Below are 21,142 nucleotides of genomic sequence, written 5' to 3' on the forward strand. Positions count from 1 at the left end.
CTAGCTTGCTTAAGAAAGGCACATTGGTGACAGGTCTGTAGTTGTTAATATCTTCCACCACCAAAATAGTTTTGTTGTTGTTGTTTTGCGAATAGGCCTGATGAGTGTCTCCCTGAGGGCTTGGGGACACCTGCTGCCAAGGAGAGACCCATTAATAATAGCTGTGGCCAATTCTGTTGTTACTGGCCAGGCAGCTTTTATGAGCCAGGCTGGGCAAGGATCTAGGGGGATTGTGGTGGCCCCACAGCAATTGAGCACCCTATCAACCTCTAGTGATGTCATAGGCTGAAATTGTGTTACACTCACCGGACAAGGTAGTGCAGTGGACATCTCAGCTCAATCTACTGAAAGAAAATGATAGTCAAGATCCCAGCAGATGGCTTCCACTTTATGTTTAAAAATGCTGCAAATTGGTCACAGGAAATGCTGCTTGGAGGTCTCTGTGACCAATCTCAGATAAATCATGTACTATATGAAAAAAGTTCAGCCTGATGGCCTTGCGCTTTGCGTATTCAAGTAGCACAGTTCTTCTTGCATCCTTCACCATAGCTAAATAAAGACTCAACACAATTTTTTGGCTTTTAAATAAAATTCCATTGGTGCCTGCTATAGTTGTTGGCTGTACCAAGAGGCTGGGCACGCTTGGGAGAGGGCATTTGGGTGCAATAGCATCAGCAGCTCTGGTGGCAGCCGCACATCATCCTTCAATTAGAGTTTCAACAGAAGTGCCAACCAGATCAGCCGGTATCCCATGCATGGCATCCTGGAAACCAATTGGATGCAATAGCCTGCATGGGTGGACCATTTAATGGGTCTCGGCTCCCCACAGATGGGGGGGGGGAGTGCTACTGAGAGGCTGCCTTTTATCAGGTGGTGATCCAACCATGACAGAGGAACTCTCTCCCTCCCCTGTTGAAAATACCTAAATTAATAGTTCACAACCTTGGATAAACCAGATATTCTTGGACAGCAACTCCCAGAAACCCCAGCCTGCACAGCAAGTTGTGAAGGCTTCTGCAAATTGCAGTCCAAGAACACCTGGGTTACCCAAGGTGGAGAACTGCTGGTCTAAATGTAACATGCTCCAGTCTGCATATTATCAGCTTGCCCATAAGAATATCACGGGGATCTTAACGAAAGTCTTGTTGAAATTAAGAAGAAACCCATGCTGGCTCCTAGAAATCGTAGGATTTGCCCCCAAATTGTTCAGAGACTGCCTGTTTAATATTCTGTTCTAGGACCTTTCCTGGTATTGGTGACTAGTTAGTACTTGCCCAAATCCTTCCCCACTTCCTTTCTGAAAACAAGGACATTTGTCCACCTTCAGTCTGCAAGGACTTCATCTGTTCCAAAGAATTCTTGAAGGACAGGGGCTCTGAGATTAAATCTGAGATTGCATCCAATGTTTGAAGGGCTTACTTCTTTGGCTCCCAGTTATTCAGAAGTACAAGTAAGACACAACAGAGTTTTTTAAAAGCTCATCAGTTGGACTGATAAATATTTAATAATGTATCATATCTCCTCTTTGAAAACGTTAGGACGGAGTGTTAGCTGTTATGTAGCAGAAATGTTGGCAACCCAGGCAGAAGAAAGCTAATATCATCAGACTCACTGGAACCCTAAATCATTTAGAAGCGCCCAACACTTTTAAGAAAAAATTCTAAGGGAGGATCCTGAAAACAAACCCAGTAAGAATACGGTGGTATGGAATGGTCAGAGATGGAGGAAAGTAACAAGTGGACATGAGGGGAAATGGAGGCCAGCATTTAAGAGGAGGCCTCATGTTGGGATTGCAAATTTGAGAGAAAAGCTACTAGGAGTCTGTTTAGCTGGGGAAGAGACTCTCTTACGTATCAAGAATGGTAATTAAGCATAGTTAATCTAAACTAATTTGGCTTAGCATGACAGACTTATGTGATCTAAACCTACAGTTTACTATAGTATGAAACGTTGAACCATATCTTGTAACCTCAGGGTACATGCACATTTTCATGATCTTGTTCATGAGGGAAGCAGGTGCAGATACATTTTCCCAGCAACAGCTTTGCTCACGAACAGGAGAATCCAGTTCTTCACTCTTCTGCCCCCACTCCAGAAACAGTGTAACTCACACCAGATATTTTTCTGGGTGTTCCCAGATGGAAAGATTCAACTTCTGCTGATGCAAAGACATTGTTTCCTTCTTAACAAGGTGTTTTCCCCAGTTAAGGGAGGAAAGCTAGGAGCAGCAGAGGGGGGGGGATATGAGTGAGTTATAAATCGGAGATGGTATCTGGTGCATCCTTATGATTCTGCAAATGAAGCTGCTGAGTGATTGTGGAATAAATGTATCATTATGAAGCTCTGATCCTCTAAGTAGAATATTATGACAGAGGAAGCTGAAGTTGTATGAGTGGCTCTAATCCTCAAGAGTATGACCATACAGTATACAGTACAGTACCTTATCCTTAAAGCTAGATACCCACATCAAAGAACTGAATGCTTAGTTACAGCCAGTATGTGACAGCCAGCCCCTGCCACTAATCATGCTATCTTGGTCCTCTTTTCTTTCTCTTGGCTTCCAAGTCACAATGCTGATAGAAGCCATAATGGGCAGAAAGCTCCTGCCAGTGGCTCGACTACAAAGCAGGGCCCTCCAATCCTTTTATACAAATAACAAAATTTGGAATTTTGAACACCAGTTCGAGGGCACCATCTCTAAGAATCATTTATGCAATCAAATGCACAACCCTAAATAGCAAAGTCATCATAAAATATTCTCAAGGATCAATATGTTGTAAAGTGTGGTTTGTATAATTATGTTGTAAACTACCCAGAGAATGTTTGAGCATTATGGGGCAGTATGTAAGTTGAAACAAAAATGATTTGTTCCATCCTGCAAATGACGAGAACTGCACTCTCACTTTCTTGGTATGCATACACTCCTCTCCAGGTCCCAACTGAACTCTTTACCTCTTTCTCTAGGACACCTGCTCACTCCTTGGCATGCAACTAGGCATTCCCATCAGGGCTGTAATTAGGGTGAAGCACCTGAGCCTGTGCTGTACAGCAAAGGACACACCCCTTCCCTCACCAGCCAGTAGCCTGGTCTACCAACATAGGAAAAGATGGCAGTAGACCAGGCCACTGCTAGAGAGCAGAGGAAAGGCGAGGCAACAAAGGGCATGTCTATCCACAGCTTTGGTACACCAAAGGTTTAGAAAAGGAGGCAGCCTCCAGATTGCTAGCTATAACTATAACCAGCATCTACCACACAATTAAAGACACACTTTCATCTTCCAAGTTTCCCAGCCTGAGCCATAAATCAAGCTATAAACGTTTTTAAATACCTGTTTAAATCAATGGGAGAGGCAAGAGATATTGATAGACACCACATTATGGATCCTTGCTCTGAACTTAGCAGGCACATAACAATAGGATTACCTGCACAGCTTCATAGCAATTGTGCTCAATATCTCACTGCCAATATCTTTTGGTACTATGGATAGTTTTGCCCCATTGTTCCTTTTGGTGCACCTCCTTTAAGCTCTATGCTTTCAACTACTGTTCCCACAACCCACAGCTTTTCAAGAACAGCCACTGTAGCGTTCCCCTTTATTATGTCAATGGTTCATGGTATGTTAATTGTTCATTCATATTCATGTTGCTGAGAGGCGGAGCCAAGAGAGATGTGATAAGAGGTGGAGCCTGAGAGGGAGTCAGAGAGAGAGAGAGAGAGAGAGAATGAGTAGCGTGAGAGAGTGGAGAAGGAGATAGAGCGTGGAGTTTGGGGAATTCTGAGGTGTGATTAAAGTTAGGAGTATATTATCAAATAGAAGATTGTTGTTAATAATAACCTAAAGAAGATATTCATGAATCACTATCAATTTCTGTAATCAATAAACAAAAGTTCTATTTAAAAGACGTTGAAGTGTGGACCTGAATCTTCATTTTCCTGAAGTAATGGTGATTTAGTGATCGCCTGGTGGTAGCAGCGGAAAAGAGAGGATTGTTTGCCTTCGGGTGCTCTTGAGTCTTGACGGTCAAGCAAGGGGGCACAAGGGTGAACACCACAACCACCTTTGCCCACCCAGTAATTTATCACCTCCCCTAACCTTCTTCTTTCTCTCTGCCTCTGTTCAGACTATGCTTTGCCGTTCCATCTGATTCACTGTAACTCTGCTAAGAAACCTGAAACCATCTAGTAATGCTCTGGACAGCAGCCAAGAGTGCTTTCTCAAATCACAACAGTGCATCTAACTTATATATATGTAGTAGGTTGCACTGTGCAACTTTCATCCCCCAATGTGTCTGAGAGAAGCCTAGACACGTTTTTACTGAAGACTTCAGGGCAGGGATAGGCAAAGCCAGCATTACCGGTGTGTTGCTGCTGCCTCAGGCAGAAGATTTTGGATGCCATTATTAAGGGTGATGAAGTAACAACCAGACAGGACTAATTTTGGGGCCAAATCCTCTGAAAATAAGGGGGCTTTCCTCCCCACCTGACAATGAGGGTTCACCCAAGACGCACAGTCTGTACTTTGACAGTTCCAAACTGGGCAGTTAACTGAGCATACTCAGATACTCTTTTCTGACTGCCACCCTAACAGGTTTTATCAAGTCACTTACCAAGCTACAGGCTTCCACAGTAATGCAAAACAGTAAATGATTACACAGAGACCTGGATTAGATGAATTTCTTTACTATGTAAAACAGGTATGAAACAATACAGTGGACCCTCGACTTACGGAATTATTTATTTATTTATTTATTTATTTATTTATTTATTTATTTATTTATTTATTTATTTATTTATTTATTTATTTATTTATTTATTTATTAGATTTTTGCCCTGCCCCTCTAGACTATGTCAATAAAAATTACATCAATAAAAACACACCACTATAATGTGCATAAAATCACAAAAAAAATACAATTAATCCATATTGGAACGGTGGCTGCAGGTCGAAAAGTCTGTAGGTCAAGGCTCCATTGCCCTACAATGCATTGAAAACTGATTAATCCGTAAACGGCCATTTTTGTTCCATATTGGGGTTTTTTTCTGGTCTGTAGGTCAATTCTCCGGCTGCAAGTCGAACCTAAATTTTGCGGCCAGAGAAGTCCATAACTCAAAAAGTCTGTAAGTGGAGCCGTCTGTAAGTCGAGGGTCCACTGTATTGGAAGGCAAAGGCAGAAACGCAACATAGCAAAGTAGTGTTTTATGCCAGTTCAACAAGTTTCATTTATTTGATCTGTAGCACCAACCTGGAGGTTTCCACCAGACTGCCTATTGTCTCTTTGTCTTATGAACTTATATATTATATCCCCTCAGCACAGAAATGCACTTTGTTAGTAATTTCTGGTGCTCTTAATTGGATGACCAACCATTTCTTTCTCCTTTCATGTGGTTCCAGAACACATTGATATATGTTACTTTTTAAGAAAAAAGAAAGCTGGCATTTGAAACACTGTAGCAGGTCCCTTGAGCACATTTCATGTTCTACCTGCCTGCTATGCAGCTGTTAAAGATCAGGAATGTAGTCACAAAACAAAGTAACTAATTAGATTAGGCAGAAAACAGAACAACACTTTATTTATTCATTCATTCATTTAAAATATTTTTACCTTGCTTTTCTCCTAAGAAAGGACCCAAGGAGTCTTACATCTTTGAAACACAATATTAAAGCTAAAAACAGTGAATCATTCAAATATTAAAGGAATTAATGATATTAATTATTATTATTATTGTTTATTTAGTTTATACCCCGCCTATCTGGTCGGTGAGGACCACTCTAGGCGGCTAACAATAATAAACAACAATATTAATAATATTATATTAAGAATGTTAGGTAACGCATTACTAAAACACATTTCAAAGGAACACAATGCAAACCATCTCATTTTAAAACATCTCCTGGACAATTTGTCACTAAGGGAAAGCTTGCCTGAAGAGAAAGCTGTTTAGGAATTTATAGGTTAAAACTAGTGCTTTGAATAGGTGTGACTTGGCAACCACCAAAACCTGGATATCCAGGCGCAGAGAGGAGTCCAGAAGTGCACCTAAATTGTGAAGCTGTGTTTTCAGGGAGAGTGTAACCATTACGTTACAGGCTGGATTCTTGTTCTTTGATCTGCCTTTCATCTGACCAGGAGTACTTCTGTCTTGTCTGGATTAATTTTCAGTTTATTCACCCACTTCCAGACCATTACTGATATCAAAGAGTGATATAGTACTGAAATAGCTTCCTTGGATTTTTTTAAAAATTTATTTATTTTCCATTGGGTCAGGGAAGATCGCAGGAAAGGGGATTTGGAACAAGTAATAGCTTCCTTGGATTTTGATGGGAAGGAAAGATAAGAGTTGGGTGTAATTTTCATTTTGGTGACAATGAACCGCAAAACTCCAGACAACCTCTCCCAGTGTAGATGTTAAATAGCATGGGGGACCAAAAAAAGTGTCCCCAAGTCCCATCCCAGAAGGACATCATGGTTGATGGCACCAAAAGCTGCTAAAAGGTCTAGCAGAATCAACAGAGACATTTTCAGCACACGTCATCCACCAAAGTGGTCCCATAACCAGACCTGAAGCCAGAATTAAATGCATTTAGATAATCTGTCTTGTCCAGGGAGCCCTGGAGCTAAGAAGCCACAGCCCACTCTATCACCTTGCCCAAGAATGGAACACAAGGGACTAGCTGGTAAAGATTCAATAGGACGGGATCCATGGAGGGCTTTTCCATGATGGTCTCACTATTGGCTTCTTTATGCATGCTGAGACCCTAACCTGCTACAAGAACGCATTCACTGCTCCTCCTACCTACTCAGCCCGTTCCTCTCTCTCTTGAGCAGTTTTAATAAGCCGAGAAAGGCAAGTGTCCAACAGACATGTGGTAGTCTTCACCTTGACCACATTGTAAGGCTGCAGAAACTGAAACGTATCCATTAATACAAAAGTAGCATGGGGGGGGGGGAAGATAGTTACTTCTGCAAGACCTGGATCAACTGCAACATCCAAGTCAGAGCAGATCCCAGTGATTTTGCCTGTAAATCTAAGCATTTGGATTTAACTGGTTGAGTTGATGCACTGGCTGGTTTCACTTTCTTCCACATGCTTTTTTTAAAAACTTTTCTCATGAAATTATGAAGAAATTCTTTTTATTATTTTAACGGAGAATTTCCAGATCTCTCACTGATAAACAATGATAGAGCTGATAACAATGGCTCAGACATGAGGACGTGAGATATGAAATGGTTATATCAGGTGAGGGAGGAAAATACACTGCCTTGAGGACCTGCCCATTTTCTACATAGAGCCAAGCATTTCGTTTGGGACTGACCTGGCCATTTCAATGCAGATCACTTCATCTTGGAGAAGAGAGGAGAGTGGGGTCCCAAGAGAACAGGAAAGGAGATGTGGAGGGGAAAGGCATTAAAACCGCATCCCACTTCCTTTTTACACCTCTCCTGCCCAGGTACTTGGGGAGAGAAGCTGTGAGGACATAAGGGGGCCTGCACACCTTGATCCGGGTGCCCATTTGGCTGCTAAAATCATAGTTCTCTGGCCTTTTCCTTTCAACATAAATAATATGAGTAATTCCAAGTTCAAACATGCGGATCTAACTGTCACAAGTTTGGCTCTCAATCTGAAAGATGTTTGAAGGGTTGAGGAACATATGGCTGATCTCCAGGGACTGGATCTTGCCGTGCCCCACTCAGCATAGCAGAGCTCATATTGCATTCAGGTAAACCCAATGTTCTGTCAGCAGTAGCTACTTGTCCAAAATAAGACACGCTCTGATTCAGTTCTCTGAGTTACAGTCCTAAATTTAACAACAAAGAGCGTATTACTTTTTAAACTTAATTTGTTCAGCTCTTTATGGTGCCCTCAAGAGTGAATTTATTTCTTCCATATTTAGAAATATTTGTTGAAATGGGCTTTTCACCACCATCATGGAACCTGGCCTTTTTGGTCATTACTGTATTTTGAAAACAAGCATCTTCATATTCAAAGCAGTACAATGGCTCCCTATTTCAGCAACATGCCTACAATAAAGAATAGGCCATTTAATGCCTTTAACAATGACAGGGATTTCTTGTCACAGTTTTGTTTCCTCTAATGGGATACACTGTGTTCTCTGAGGAGAGAGTTGGGGAGGCTGGAACTAGATGGTGTATCTCTGGCTCTCTCTAGTTCAAGGCTTCCATTTGCAATTTTGATGTTTTTTCCTACTTCCCCCCCCCTACTTTCCATCAGCAGATTCTTGTTGCATTTTACACTGGGTTATGGCCCTACCAAAGCAAAAGTACTAGAGTAGTCCACCACGACTAGATAGGCGGGATATAAATTAAATAAATAATAATAATAATAATAAATACTGTGATATTTCCCTGGCTTAGCACAGAAGAGCTGAACATGTAACTTTCCCTTGAGACAAATGGGAATTATAAGTCTTTCCCAGTAGCTGGAACGATGCCCTACATGCTTTCTTCTTGATGTCAACGACTGGTATAGAGGGTGATCATCACTGAACACCTGCCAAGGGACCATGCCCTGTCAAAGCCACCTGGCCCTGCTCCTTCTCTTCATCACTGCAACCTGGCTGTTGGAGTTGCTCAGAGTAGGGGTGTATAAAGTAGGAGCAGTAGAGTTCTGCTTTGCTTGTCTGCCTCGCAAGTATACTTAGCAGTTGCAATAATGAGAAGAAGAGCACTAGCCACAAGAGTGGGGGTGAGAAGGAAAGCTCACTGAGAGAGGGGGGCCCAACAAACCTCAGAGCCAACCCTGTTGACAGCACGTTCCATTTGCCTTCCTTTTGTGTTTTTTGCTGCCCCTTCCCCCATTTTTCCCCACCACCATGACTTCTTTTGATTGGCAGCTCTGGATGCCATCCTTCTGGAAGCAGCCTGCCAGCCCTTTGTTCTTCCTGCTTGAAGAGCTGAGTAGCTTCTTCTGCTTCCTTTGTTCCAGGCCATCCTTTACAAGTAGGCACACACGTGAACATCATCTACTGAGCACAGCTGATTCCTAGGTGCTTAATTTTTATTAATGAATTAATAACATTTCTATATCACACAACCGCTTGAGCTTTGAAAATGCTATCATAAGCAAAGCAAACACTTGATGCCAAATTGCAAATGTTGCAACAATCACACAAAATGTTATAGGCATGTTAAAATAATCATTAGCTGTATGTCCTGCAGTAGCTTGACTGGACTAATCTGAAACAGAGAGAAAAAATCTGTGAGCATATAGTGCCCTGATATTATGTGAAATTTAATTATGTAAAAGAACTGCTTTCATGGCCATTTCTCTCTATGAAGGGACTGAAAATGTAACTTTGAAACATGTGGCAGAACCAGGCATGTATGGGTATGCTATTTTTGCTGTTAGATTAGTAGGGCAATGACATAAACTGCTGTTCCCCCCAGACTTCTCTATTTCCCAGAGTTTGGCTGCATCGTATATGGGGATGGGAGCAGAAGCAATATATAGCCGTAAGCTGTTCATAACATAAAGCAACGTATTTTATTACATTTTACTCTTGAAGAGCAAATTAAGACCTACTAGTCTTGCAAAAGACCTGCTGTTGATGCAAATGAAAACTACCATAACCATTTTATTGAATCCAAGCCCACTAGTGTTTGTGTTGATGGGAAAGCAGATTTCTGGAAAATCTTAAACATGTTCTCTTATACCTTCTGGGGGAAATGCCACATCCCAGTGCCCCTTTCTTATGTTTCTCCAGCCAAAATCTAAACAATGAATTGTTTGCCAACTCATTAGTCTATGTCTGAGAGCTGATCCTAATGAATTGGATTTTGCACTATGTACTGCTGCTGTACATGTGCCTGTATGTTTGCATGGCATACATATGCATGGTAAGTCAAATTGATTATCATACCTAGATTTTTGGACCTTCAGTATGATATGGATACCGTCAAAATTTACCCCTGTTCCTCTGTTTGCAAGTGTTTGCGTCCTCCTTAATCATCCTCCACCCCCACCAATGGCTACTGACTGGCATAAACAGAAACATCTAATTTGATGGGAGCATGGTGGATTTTTTTTATTCTTAAATATCTGGTATCTTGTAAAGACTTTATTTGTTTCAAAGTAAGGCAATATTCCAGCCCTTAAATATGCCACTCCCTTGCATCATTTTTAAAAGGTAGACACAGGGACACAGCAATCTCGCCTTGCTTGCCTTTGGTTCTGTCCAGCTGCTTTGAGCCTGAGGTTCCCTTACCTTCTCGGCCCACCTGACAGACAAACCCACTGCAGTTTTGTAGTCAGTTCTGCACTTTCCACATTCTTCTCTTCGGCAGTTCACAATTACCACCCACACAAACGTGTCGAGTTTATTTTAAAAATCAGAATTGTTTTTAATGTTTGGGGATTCAAGAAGTGGTTAGTGAGGTGTTCCCAGCCATCCAGGGCTGTAGTCAGCCAGCCTCACCTGAGACAAGAGAGTATTCCCTCTGAGAAGGATCCTGGAGAGAAGGCTGTATATTTGACAAAAACACTGGGCTCACACAGCTGAGACTATATCTGTGTGCACCCTCTGATAACGGTATCTGGCAGTGGGCTTTCTCCAGCCATCCTGTTCGGGAACGGGGCCACCTGCAGGTGTCAGAGTTCTGGAGTACGGATGTCTGTGTGCCATGACCTAAGGGGTGTAGCCTCTTTCCTTCTCTGACAGGCCCCACTGGGGAATGTTGCCCTCCTCCAGCAATCCTCTCCCTTCTGCTATCAAGAGAACACAGCAGCTCTCAAAGGGTGCTTAAGTAGCAGAGGACAGTTGAAAGGCAAAGGAAATTCTTCACATCCAGACTTTAGTATTGGATTTTTCTAGATGCTTAGATAACTCACAGAAGGGCTGCAAAGACTGGATTCCACTTCTAAAAAAACCACCCAGCTTTATGTTATTGACTATCATTTTGGAAGTAATGATGAAAACATGACTGCAGGTTAGCATTGTAATGAGAGCATCATGTCTTTCTTTAAAGAAAAATTCTACAGTAATAGCCCGAAGCTCAAGGAGAGGGTCGCCTGATCCCCCAGAGGTGCTCGAACTACAAGAATCTAACCTGGTAATTCAACCACAAATGCTTCCTAGAGACATTGTACTCACTTCTGTTTATACTGAAAAGAAGATGAGGGGGGAAAAAAAGAGCCTCACCCTGACACGCTTATTCATTTTAACTTGTTTGTTGAAAAACAGAGGGGAAACTCACCCACAGCTCTGGTTCCACCTCCTTCACTGTACTGGGGGACGAAGGGAATGCTCCTGTCAACACACATGCCATTCTTACAAAGCTGCTTCTTTGCTGGTTTGCTACAAAGAAGTACCTGAAAGTCCATCTCCAATAAATGGTCACAGAATATGAACTAATTGAAATAGTACACAGCAAAATTATCAGGATCCATCACATCTATCAGTTGCTTTATTTTGTGGATTTGACACACCAGTAACTCCATTCCTGTGATTTTTAAACCCTGGGAATGACTTCATAAAGCACCAATATAATCAGCATTTATTTATGCAGTCATTAAACTGAACTGAAAGCTCAGTCTGGCTTCAGAGCTAGTTACAGGACAGAGACCGCTTTGGTTGTCTTGGTGCACAACCTGCACTGCTGGGCTTCTCAACAGCTTTCAATATCCTTGCCCATGGTTTCCTCTTCTGGGATGGAACTTCAAGGCACTGCTCGACAGTGGCTCCCATCCTCCTTGAAGGGGAGAACTCTGAACTCCTGGGGCTTGTGGCATCCCTCAGGATTCTGCTTCCTCCCCCATGCTATTTAACATTGTAAGTGCCATGACCTCCAACAAGGGTAGGGTCCGTCTGATCTGGGCCCCAAGTTAACTCCAATGGGGCCTTCAGTCATGACACTGGGCCTTTTCCAAGGTGAACAAAATGTGGCCACTTCAAGCAAAGAGAGCTTATACAGTCTGGTTCTTCTCACACTCCATGCTTCCCCCATGGTGGCTGCTGCTGTTACTACTGAGGATGATGACTGTCTTTCACATCCACAGTGGGGTTCAGCTGGCCCTCAGGGAGTCATGATCACCAATGGGTGCCTTGAGGTAGCTGCAGCGGGCAGGAAACTGACTTGGGCACCTCTTGTCCTCAACCTGGCCCTTGGGAAGCGGGAACTGCACCAGGACCCCTGTTCAGGGGTTCTTCAAACAGATATAGTCTACTACCTCATCGGCATTCAGCATCCCTACCAGTTTGTTACAAGCATCTCTATATCCCTTCATCCTCCATCTCAAAGCTACAGTATCTGCCTTGTTTTCGCCTGCAGGCAACAGGTGTCCCTCCTCTCATCCTGAGCCTTCACAGCTTCCTGCTGGGCTCCCTTTCAGGCATCCAGCTGGTAGGTCGCACTTCTCTCTTCCTCTTCTCCCAGGTGGCTCACAAGGGGCCCCTGACTTTCTCCCCCTCCCTGGCCAGCCAACTCACCTCAGTACCCATCCTATAAGCAGCTACATCTGGTGGGTCTGACAGGGGGAGCAGAATGAGGGCAGATGGCCCACCCGTGGTGCCAGTGGCAACACCTTTCACAAATATAGACATGAAACTACTGGAAGAGGTTGCCCAGAGCGTTAAGAGTCACTGCCACCAATATGCTGATTACACTATTTCTCTTTTCAATCCAATTCCAAGGAAGCAGGTGACAGTAATAGGATGGATGACGGCAAACAAACTGAAGCTTAAACCAGACAAGGCAGAGGTGCTCCTGGCCAATGCAAGGACAGATGAGAGAATAGGGATTCAACCTTTGTTGGATGGGGCTACTGACCCCCTGAAAACTCAGGTCTGTAGATTGGGTGTATTCCTGGACATATTCCCTGAGCCTGGAAGTTCAGGCTTGGGCAGTGGTCAGCAGTGCATTCGCAGAGTTAAGACTGGTGAACCAGCTGCACACATTATTTGAGATGTCAATTTTGCTACACTGACACGTGCCTTAGTTACATTCTATTTGGACTACTGTAATGCACCCTATGTGGGGCTGCCTCTGGAAAGTGTTTGGAAACTTTACCAGGTACAAAATGCTGCTGCCAGATTGTTAACTGGAACAGGTTACAGGGATCACATAGCTTCCCTGTTACAACAACTTCTACAGGCTGCCAGTCAGTTTCTGGGCACAATTCAAAGTGCTGGTTTTAATCTATAAAGCCCTAAGCAGTTGGGTCCAAGCTATCTGAAAGTCCCCATCTCCATATACAAGCCTGCCTGGATTTTAAAATAATCAGGGAAAGTATTTCCCTCCATCCTGCCATCCATATAAAGATTTTTACATAAATACATAATAAAAAAGTATAAATACTGTATATTCATATAACAATATGCATTGATCGCAATACACACAGCAGCAGAAATGTATCTGTCCAACGGGGTGGTAAATACAAGACAGCACTGTTGTGATTAGATCGTACATTTAACATTCTGAAAAATGTAAGTTTTGTATTTTTATTTTATCTTAATATGATTTCCAGAATTTGAAAAGTGTGTGTGAAGTGTCCAAAGCCAGAGCACTCTGTAGCTACTGCTATGTTCTTGTAATCTGTTAAATCAAGGCAAAGGTTTGGTAATCTATTATGTCCTGGAAATTCAGTTGAATTCAAACAAGCACTTGGGGGCTGCATGCCAGCAATGAGTGAGACTCACCACCACTACTGGAATGTGCCCCCCCCAAAAAAAAAGATACGTTGGGCTTCACATGACTCTCACCTTCCAGGATCAAGGATGGCAAGAGGCAAGTGGCACCTGAATAGCTGAGCTGGCATCTCTCAACCAGATCAGTGATTGCTGGATATGGACTGGAGATTGAGGAGCAGACAGCCTGTGACTCTAGCAGCCCTTCTTTAAGTGAACAAATATAACCAAAATGGAATAAAAACAAAAGTTTGGTTAAGGTAGTACCTTAAGAACAGATGCATTTCAGCATGAGCTTTTGCCTCTTTCCTCAGACACATGGAGGGAAACTGAAGGGACTATTTATCCACAGGTACATACACATAATGAGGCTGGGGACATACAGTGTTACATCAATTAATTATGTGCCACCAAATCAGTGCTGACTTAGGGTGACCATGCCCATGTATTCTAGGTATAAATAACTCACACATGATTCACCAGCCTTTCACGAGGCTGTTCTGGGGTGATGCAGCTTCGCTAGGGCTGCACAGCCTGGATCTTTTCCCAGGGGGCACATCTTTATGACTAGCAGGAGAATAAACTGATACCTGTAAAGGTAAATCTGCAATCCTACATACAGGGCAATAGTGTATTGGTGAACTATGAAAAATTTCCCATGACCTCCAAGCATATCTTCATTATTAGAGGCACTTTGCTTATATCCACATAGATAGAAATATAAGGCAGTCCTCAAATTCTACCAGAGTATCTGCAGTTCCCACCCCAAACCACCTCCCATTTTTGCAGAGTATAGATCTCACCCTTACATACTGGAATGGAAGCAGACACTTCAAACACATGGAGAGCTGTGGGGAGACCGGCTGGGGTAATTATCTCAATTCATCGGGCTCCAGTGTGGCACCCAAGAGAAGGCTCTGTGGCACAAGAATAGTTTCTATCCCTCATGGCCAGGGTTTGGCCCAAAGTGGACTTCTTTACTTTCTCCTGTGTGGGGGTGCACCGCCTTTTGGGCCCTAGGGAACTGCATAGGATGCTGGTCTGGGGCCACACCCCTTGGGTGTGAGGACCACGCACTGGCTCTCTTGATACAGATGATTTTTCCTTTACAGCTGGCAGGCAGTGGGAAGGAAAGAACAATCTCACCAGGGGTCTCTAGCAAAGAGGCTGGAGAGCTTTTAGGTAAAGGTTAAGGTTCCCCTTGACAAGTTTTGTCCAGTCGTGTCCGACTCTAGGGGGCGGTGCTCATCCCCGTTTCCAAGCCATAGAGCCAGCGTTTTGTCCGAAGACAATCTTCCGTGGTCACATGGCCAATGCGGCTTAGACACGGAACGCTGTTACCTTCCCACCGAGGTGGTCCCTACTGATCTACTTGCATTTGCAAGCTTTCGAACCGCTAGGTTGGCGGGAGCTGGGACAAGCGATGGGAGCTCAATTGGAGAGCTTTTACCTGAGTTAAAATCAGTGGGAAAAGTTTAGCAACAGCAGCAGTGGATCAGGCCATCCCTGAGGAGTGCAGTAAAGACCTTAAGGGCATCAGGTTGTGTACCTTTGAGCCATGTAAATACAAAAACAGATGCAGGGTTGTCTTGCCCAAGGCACTGGCAAGCCATAGGGCTGAGATGGGAAGGCATCACCCTTGTCTCTCACCCACCCCTCTTGTACAGTCAGTAGTGCCCCCTTTCCACAATTCTATGCAGGCTGAGCAGGCCCTATGCTCAAGGAATGTCCGTCCACACATGCCTGCATGCCCTCCTCCCCCCCCCCCGCCCCATGCAAGCTTAGGTGGTGCGTGAGAGAGAGGAGCTCCTTCGGTGGGGTGGCCTGAATGGGCCCCTGAGACCTCCCAGGAGGCGGGACCTCCAGCACCAATCTCGGGTGGGACGGCTCAAGGCTCCTCGTCCACGTCACGGAACTTTCCATTGCAAACGCAGGATCCAGGCGTGCACGCCCGCTCCATCCTTGGGGCGCCGGAGCTCGCGAACTCTGCCCGGGCCTCTTTCCCCCCCTTCCAAGTTGGGAGACTTGAAACGCGCTCGATCCGAGCAGACACCCCACACAAACCACTTACGCCGGTAAAGCACGTTTTCTTTAAACGCGGAGAGAAGTCCTTCTGAAATGCGGACACCGATTCGTTTTTTAAGCAGACGTGAATTCAGAACCTTCGGGACACGTTTTCCTTCTGAGAAAAAAAAAACAGTGCATCGCTCCGGACCGGGACCGGGTCTCTCTGAGGCTGTTTTTCTCCCCGCTTTCTCCAGGTGGGAAGACGAGGCCAGCCCTCGCTGCCGCCGCCAGCCTGGCAGGAGGCTCCCTCGCCGCTTCCTCGGTGGGCGGGCAGCCCCTGGACTCCCGCCCCCGCCCCCGCCCCCTCCCCGCTGGAGTGCAGCCGCTCCGCCGGCCCTTCCCGCTCGCCTGCCCGCCCGCCCCGTTTCCCCTCCAGTGACATCAGCGAGGAGGTCCCTGGGCGGCCGCTGAGTGGACGCCGCGTCCCTCGCAAGCCTCGCCTCTCGCTCCCCTCAGGCTCCTCGCTGGAGGCGGCGGCGGCGGCGGCGGCGCGGCGAGACTTGTGGAGTGCCCGCTTAGCGGCTGCCTTGCCCTCCTCCTCCTGCTGCTGCTGCTGCTCCCGCCGCCCGCCCGGCCACAGCCCGGATTCCTGTCTTCAGCTTTTCTCGGGCGGGTGGTAGAGCAAGCGGCGACCCCCACCCCAGGAACGAGGTAAGCCAGCCCCGGGTTTCTGCCTGGGACGATACGCCCCTCCAGCCAGCCCCCGGGTGGGTTACGGGGGGCGGAAGGAGTGCCCTGGGGAATCTCCTCGGGAGTCTTGAGGAAGCCCGTGGCTTGGGAAGCGCGCCCGTTGGAAACCGGGGGGGGGGCGCGGCGGCGGCGCGGGAGCCCCTGCGACTTTGGCGAGCGCCCGCACGGCCACGCCGGCCTGCTTTTGCAAAAGGGCCAGCGTGCCGGGGGAAGGGGCTCCGAGCGTCCGCCGGGCGCAGCGCGTTGGTTTCGCCGGCATCGCCAGCCGAGCGCACTTGCGGGTGGCGGGCTCGTGGGGACTCCCTGATGCGGGTCAGTTCTCCAGAGCAGGCCTCCCACCCGGAGGAAGGGAAGTCGAAGGGAGGGGCGCATTCCGCCCCCCGACCCACGCGCCCTCTTCCGGTGCTCGCGAGGGGGGGAGGCGAAGCGGCGGAGGGTCCGCTCCTCTGTAGGGACTGCGAGGACGGTACGAGGCGGGCGGGGGGGGGAGTTGCTCCCGATCAGAGCCGAGTAGAGAGGCCGGGTGGAAGGAAGCGGGGTCGGGTCCGGCTGAGCAGGGAACCGGAGGCAGCTTGGCCCCGGAGTGACTGGCGCCGCCGGAGAGGTCTGGCTGAGGGAAGGAGCCGCTGCCCCGGGAACTGCCGCCGTGGCAAAGGCAAGCCCAAACTGCGGGGGGGGGCCGCGAACCCCCTGCATCCCTTGAAGGGCCCCACCGGGGGGGGGAGGGAGAGCCCTCTTTCTTGGGGCTCCTGGCCCCGGGCTAAACCAGCTCGGCCCGCCGCCACCGCCGCCTCCTCCTCGCTCCCACTGATTCCGGGAGCTCTCCGGGGCGTGGCTGCTCTCCGTCGCTTCTCCCGGGAAGCGGAGGTCTGGGTGGCTTGGCCCCCGGTCACTCGGCGCCTGCTTCCCGATACAAACCTGACGGGTTGCCGCTGCCGCTGCTCTTGTGGCTCGTTCTTTTCTTTCCCGGGGAGGACCTGATCTCCGGAGCGAGGTCGAGCTCGCCTGCTCCGCGGCTGTCCGAGCGTTGCTAAACTTAAACGTGGGAACGGTTCGAGGATGTGCGCGGTTGCAATCGCCGGATTTGTTTGCAGTTAATTTGCTGTCGCCCCACAGCTTGTTTATCTGTTGATTAAAAGGCAACCTCTCCCTCTTCTCAGCCCTTCCCCGCTCAGTTTACACTTGGGAGTGAGCCCCTTGGAGAGATCTCTTTCCCACTAAAGGTGGCCAAGACCCTTCACGCTTTCTTTTAATATAGGATTGCTTGGGGGGGGGGGAAACACCACCCAAACTGGTGTTTAAAACGAACGTATGGCCAGTTCTTCTTTCTCTTGACAACTTCACAAAAGAGGGTGATGTTGCAAACCTTAAGGTAAGCCCTGTAATAGGTTAGCTCAATTGGTCATTATCCATCTCCAAATAGGATCCTGGAAAGTCTTCCCAAATCTAATTCATGGCAGTTGAAAATCCCAGCAGTGCCCTGTCATACTTGTAGAACACTGCATTCTTGACTAAAACTTTAAGGTAGTTTTTGGTGAGGTTTTTTTAAAAAAGTCAAAAGTGCTTCCACACATTTCTGTGAGCAAAGTGTAGATTTCTAGTGGTTCTCCCATTCAGGCTCTAGCCCAGCATAGCTTGTTGTTGTTTGGTTTCTAAGCCGTGCCCAACTCTTTGTGACCCCATGGACCAGAGCACGCCAGGCCCTCCTGTCTTCCACTGCCTCCCGGAGTTGGTTCAAATTCATGCTGTTTGCTTCATTGACACTGTCCATCCATCTCATCCTCGGTCGCCCCCTTCTCCTCTTGCCGTCACACTTTCCCAACATTAGCGTCTTTTCCAGGGAGTCTTCTCTTCTCATGAGATGGCCAAAGTATTGGAGCCTCATCAGCTTCAGGATCTGTCCTTCCAGTGAGCACTGGATTTCCTTCAGAACGAATAGGTTTGTTCTCCTTGCAGTCCAGGGGATTCTCAAGGGTCTCCTCCAGCACCACAATTCAAAAGGATCAGTTTTTTGGTGGTCAGTCTTCTTGATACATTGCTAGTGGAAAAACCATAGTGTTGGCTATGCGGACCTTTGTCAGCAAGGTGTTGTCTCTGATTTTTTAAGATGTCTCGGTTTGTCATCGCTTTCCTCCCAAGAAGCAGGCATCTTTTAATTTCGTGGCTGCTGTCACCATGTGCAGAACCCAAGAAAGTAAAATCTGTCACTGCCTCCATATCTTCCCTTTTTGTTTGCCAGGAGGTGATGGGACCAGTCACCATGATCTGAGGTTTTTTTTATGTTGAGCTACAGACCATTTTTTGCGCTCTCCTCTTTAACCCTCATTAAGAAGTTCTTTAATTCCTCCTCACTTTCTGCCATCAGAGTTGCATCATCTGCATATCAGAGGTTGTTGATATTTCTTCCGGCAATCTTAATTCCGTTTTGGGATTCCTCTAGTCCAGCCTTTCACATGATGTATTCTGCATATTAGTTAAATAAGCCGGGGGACAATATACAGCCTTGTCGTACTGTAGTCCCAATTTTGAACCAATCAGTTGTTCCATATCCAGTTCTAACTGTTGCTTCCTGTCCCCCATATAGATTTCTCAGGAGATAGATAAGGTGGTGAGGCATTCCCATTTCTTTAAGGACTTGCCATAGTTTGCTGTGGTCCACACAGTCAAAGGCTTTTGCATAGTCAATGCAGCAGAAGTAGATGTTTTTCTGGAACTCTCTGGCTTTCTCCATAATCCAGCACATGTTGGCAATTTGGTCTCTAGTTCCTCTGCCCCTTTGGAATCCAGCTTGTACTTCTGGGAGTTCTCCGTCCACATACTGCTGAAGCCTACGGTGTAGGATTTTGAGCATGTGAAATGAGTGCAATTGTATGGTAGTTGGAGCATTCTTTGGCACTGCCCTTCTTTGGGAATGGGATGTAGACTGATCTTTTCCAGTCCTCTGGCCACTGCTGAGTTTTCCAAACTTGCTGGCATATTGACTGTAGTACCTTAACAGTGTCATCTTTTAAGATTTTAAATGGTTCAGCTGGAATGCCATCACCTCCACTGGCCTTGTTGTTAGCTATGCTTTCTAAGGCCCACTTGACTTCACTCTCCAGGATGTCTGGCTCAAGGTCAGGAGCCACACTACAGTATCTGGGTTGTCCGGGACATCCAAATCTTTCTGGTATAATTCCTCTGTGTATTCTTGCCACCTCTTCTTGATGTCTTCTGCTTCTGTTAAGCCCCTACCATTTTTGTCCTTTATCATGCCCATCTTTGCTCAAAATGTTCCTTTAATATCTCCAATTTTCTTGAAGAGATCTCTGTTTTTTCCATTTCTATTATTTTCCTCTATTTATTTGCATAGTTCATTTATGAAGGCCCTCTTGTCTCTCCTTGCTATTCTTTGGAAGTCTGCATTCAATTTCCTGTAACTTTCCCTATCTCCCGTGCATTTTGTTTCCTTTCTCTTCTCTGCTATTTGTAAGTCCTTGTTGGACAGCCACTTTGCTTTCTTGCATTTCCTTTTCTTTGGGATGGTTTTTGTTGCTGCCTCCTGTACAGTGTTATGAGCCTCCATCCATAGTTTCCCAGGCACTCTGTCCACCAAATCAAGTTCCTTAAATCTGTTCTTCACTTCCACTGTGTATTCATAAGGGATTTGATTTAGATTATACTTGACTAGCCCAGTGGTTTTTCCTAATTTTTTTCCAGTTTAAGCTTGAATTTTGCTATGAGAAGCTGATGATCAGAGCCACAATCAGCTCCAGGTCTTGTTTTTGCTGATTTCATAGAGCCTCTCCACCTTTGGCTGCAGAGAAATATAATCAATCTGATTTCGGTATTGCCCATCTGGTGTTGTCCATGTGTAGAGTTGCCTCTTGTGTTGTTGGAAAAGAGTGTTTGCGATGACCAGCTTGTTCTCTTGACAAAACTCTATTAGCCTTTGCCCTGCTTCATTTTGAACTCCAAGGCTAATCTTACCTGTTGCTCCTTTTATCTCTGGACTCCCTACTTTAGCATTCCAGTCTCCTAAAATGAGAAGAACATATTTCCTTGGTGTCAGTTGTAGATGTTGTAAGTCTTCATAGAATTGGTCAATTTCAGCCTCTTCAACATTGGTGGTTGGTGCATAAATTTGGATGACTGTGACATTGAAAGGTCTGCCTTGGATTCGTATTGAAATCATTCTATCATTTTTGAGATTGTATCCCAGTACAGCTTTTCTCACTCTTTTGTTGACTAGGAGGGCTACTCCATTTCTTCTACAGGATTCTTGCCCACAATAGTAGATATGATAATTGTCTGAATTGAATTCACCCATTCCCATCCATTTTAGTTCACTGACGCCTAGGATGTCAGTGTATATTCTTGCCATCTCCTGTTTGACCACATCCAGCTTCCCAAGGTTCATAGATCTTACATTCCAGGTTCCTATGCAGTATTTTTCTTTGCAGCGTCGGACTTTCCTTTCACTTCCAGGCACGTCCACAGCTGAGCGCCCTTTCGGCTTTGGCCCAACCACTTCATTAGCTCTGGAGTTACATGTACTTGTCCTCCGCTCTTCCTCAGTAGCGTGTTAGAAGCTTTCCGACCTGAGGGTCCCATCTTCCAGCGTCATATCTTTTAGCCTTTTGTTTCTGATCATGGGGTGTTCTTGGCAAAGAGACTGGAGTGGCATTGCCAGTTCCTACTCCAGGTGGATTGCGTTTGGTTGGAACTCTCCACTATGACCTGTCCGTCTTGGGTGTCCCTGC

General features: G+C 45.9%; 1 protein-coding gene and 1 long non-coding RNA gene across 5 annotated transcripts in view; one reads left to right on the plus strand and one right to left on the minus strand.

Moving 5' to 3' along the window:
- Positions 1-9,001: 9,001 nt before the first annotated feature.
- Positions 9,002-15,840, minus strand: LOC140701462 (uncharacterized). 3 transcript variants are annotated; one of them, XR_013537950.1, is made up of 4 exons: positions 15,715-15,840; positions 14,113-14,233; positions 11,215-11,267; positions 9,002-9,198 (listed from the first exon to the last, which is right to left on the minus strand). It is a non-coding gene; the product is annotated as an uncharacterized LOC140701462 (long non-coding RNA). The 3 variants fall into 3 exon arrangements; XR_013537961.1 differs by lacking the exon at positions 9,002-9,198 and having other exon boundaries at positions 11,243-11,329; XR_013537959.1 differs by lacking the exons at positions 11,215-11,267; positions 14,113-14,233 and having other exon boundaries at positions 15,715-15,823.
- SH3BP4 (SH3 domain binding protein 4) overlaps positions 15,691-21,142 on the plus strand; it is a 67,583-nt gene continuing 62,131 nt past the window's right edge. The window contains exon 1 of one of the 2 annotated variants that reach the window (XM_020806819.3): positions 15,691-15,904. The gene's annotated coding sequence lies outside the window, so the exon portion shown is untranslated. Of the gene's footprint in view, positions 15,905-16,224; positions 16,362-21,142 lie in introns of those variants that run through there. The other variant, XM_072977363.2, reaches the window with a different exon arrangement.

This window comes from Pogona vitticeps, chromosome 1 (genome assembly GCF_051106095.1).
Source record: "Pogona vitticeps strain Pit_001003342236 chromosome 1, PviZW2.1, whole genome shotgun sequence".
NCBI lineage: Eukaryota > Metazoa > Chordata > Lepidosauria > Squamata > Agamidae > Pogona > Pogona vitticeps.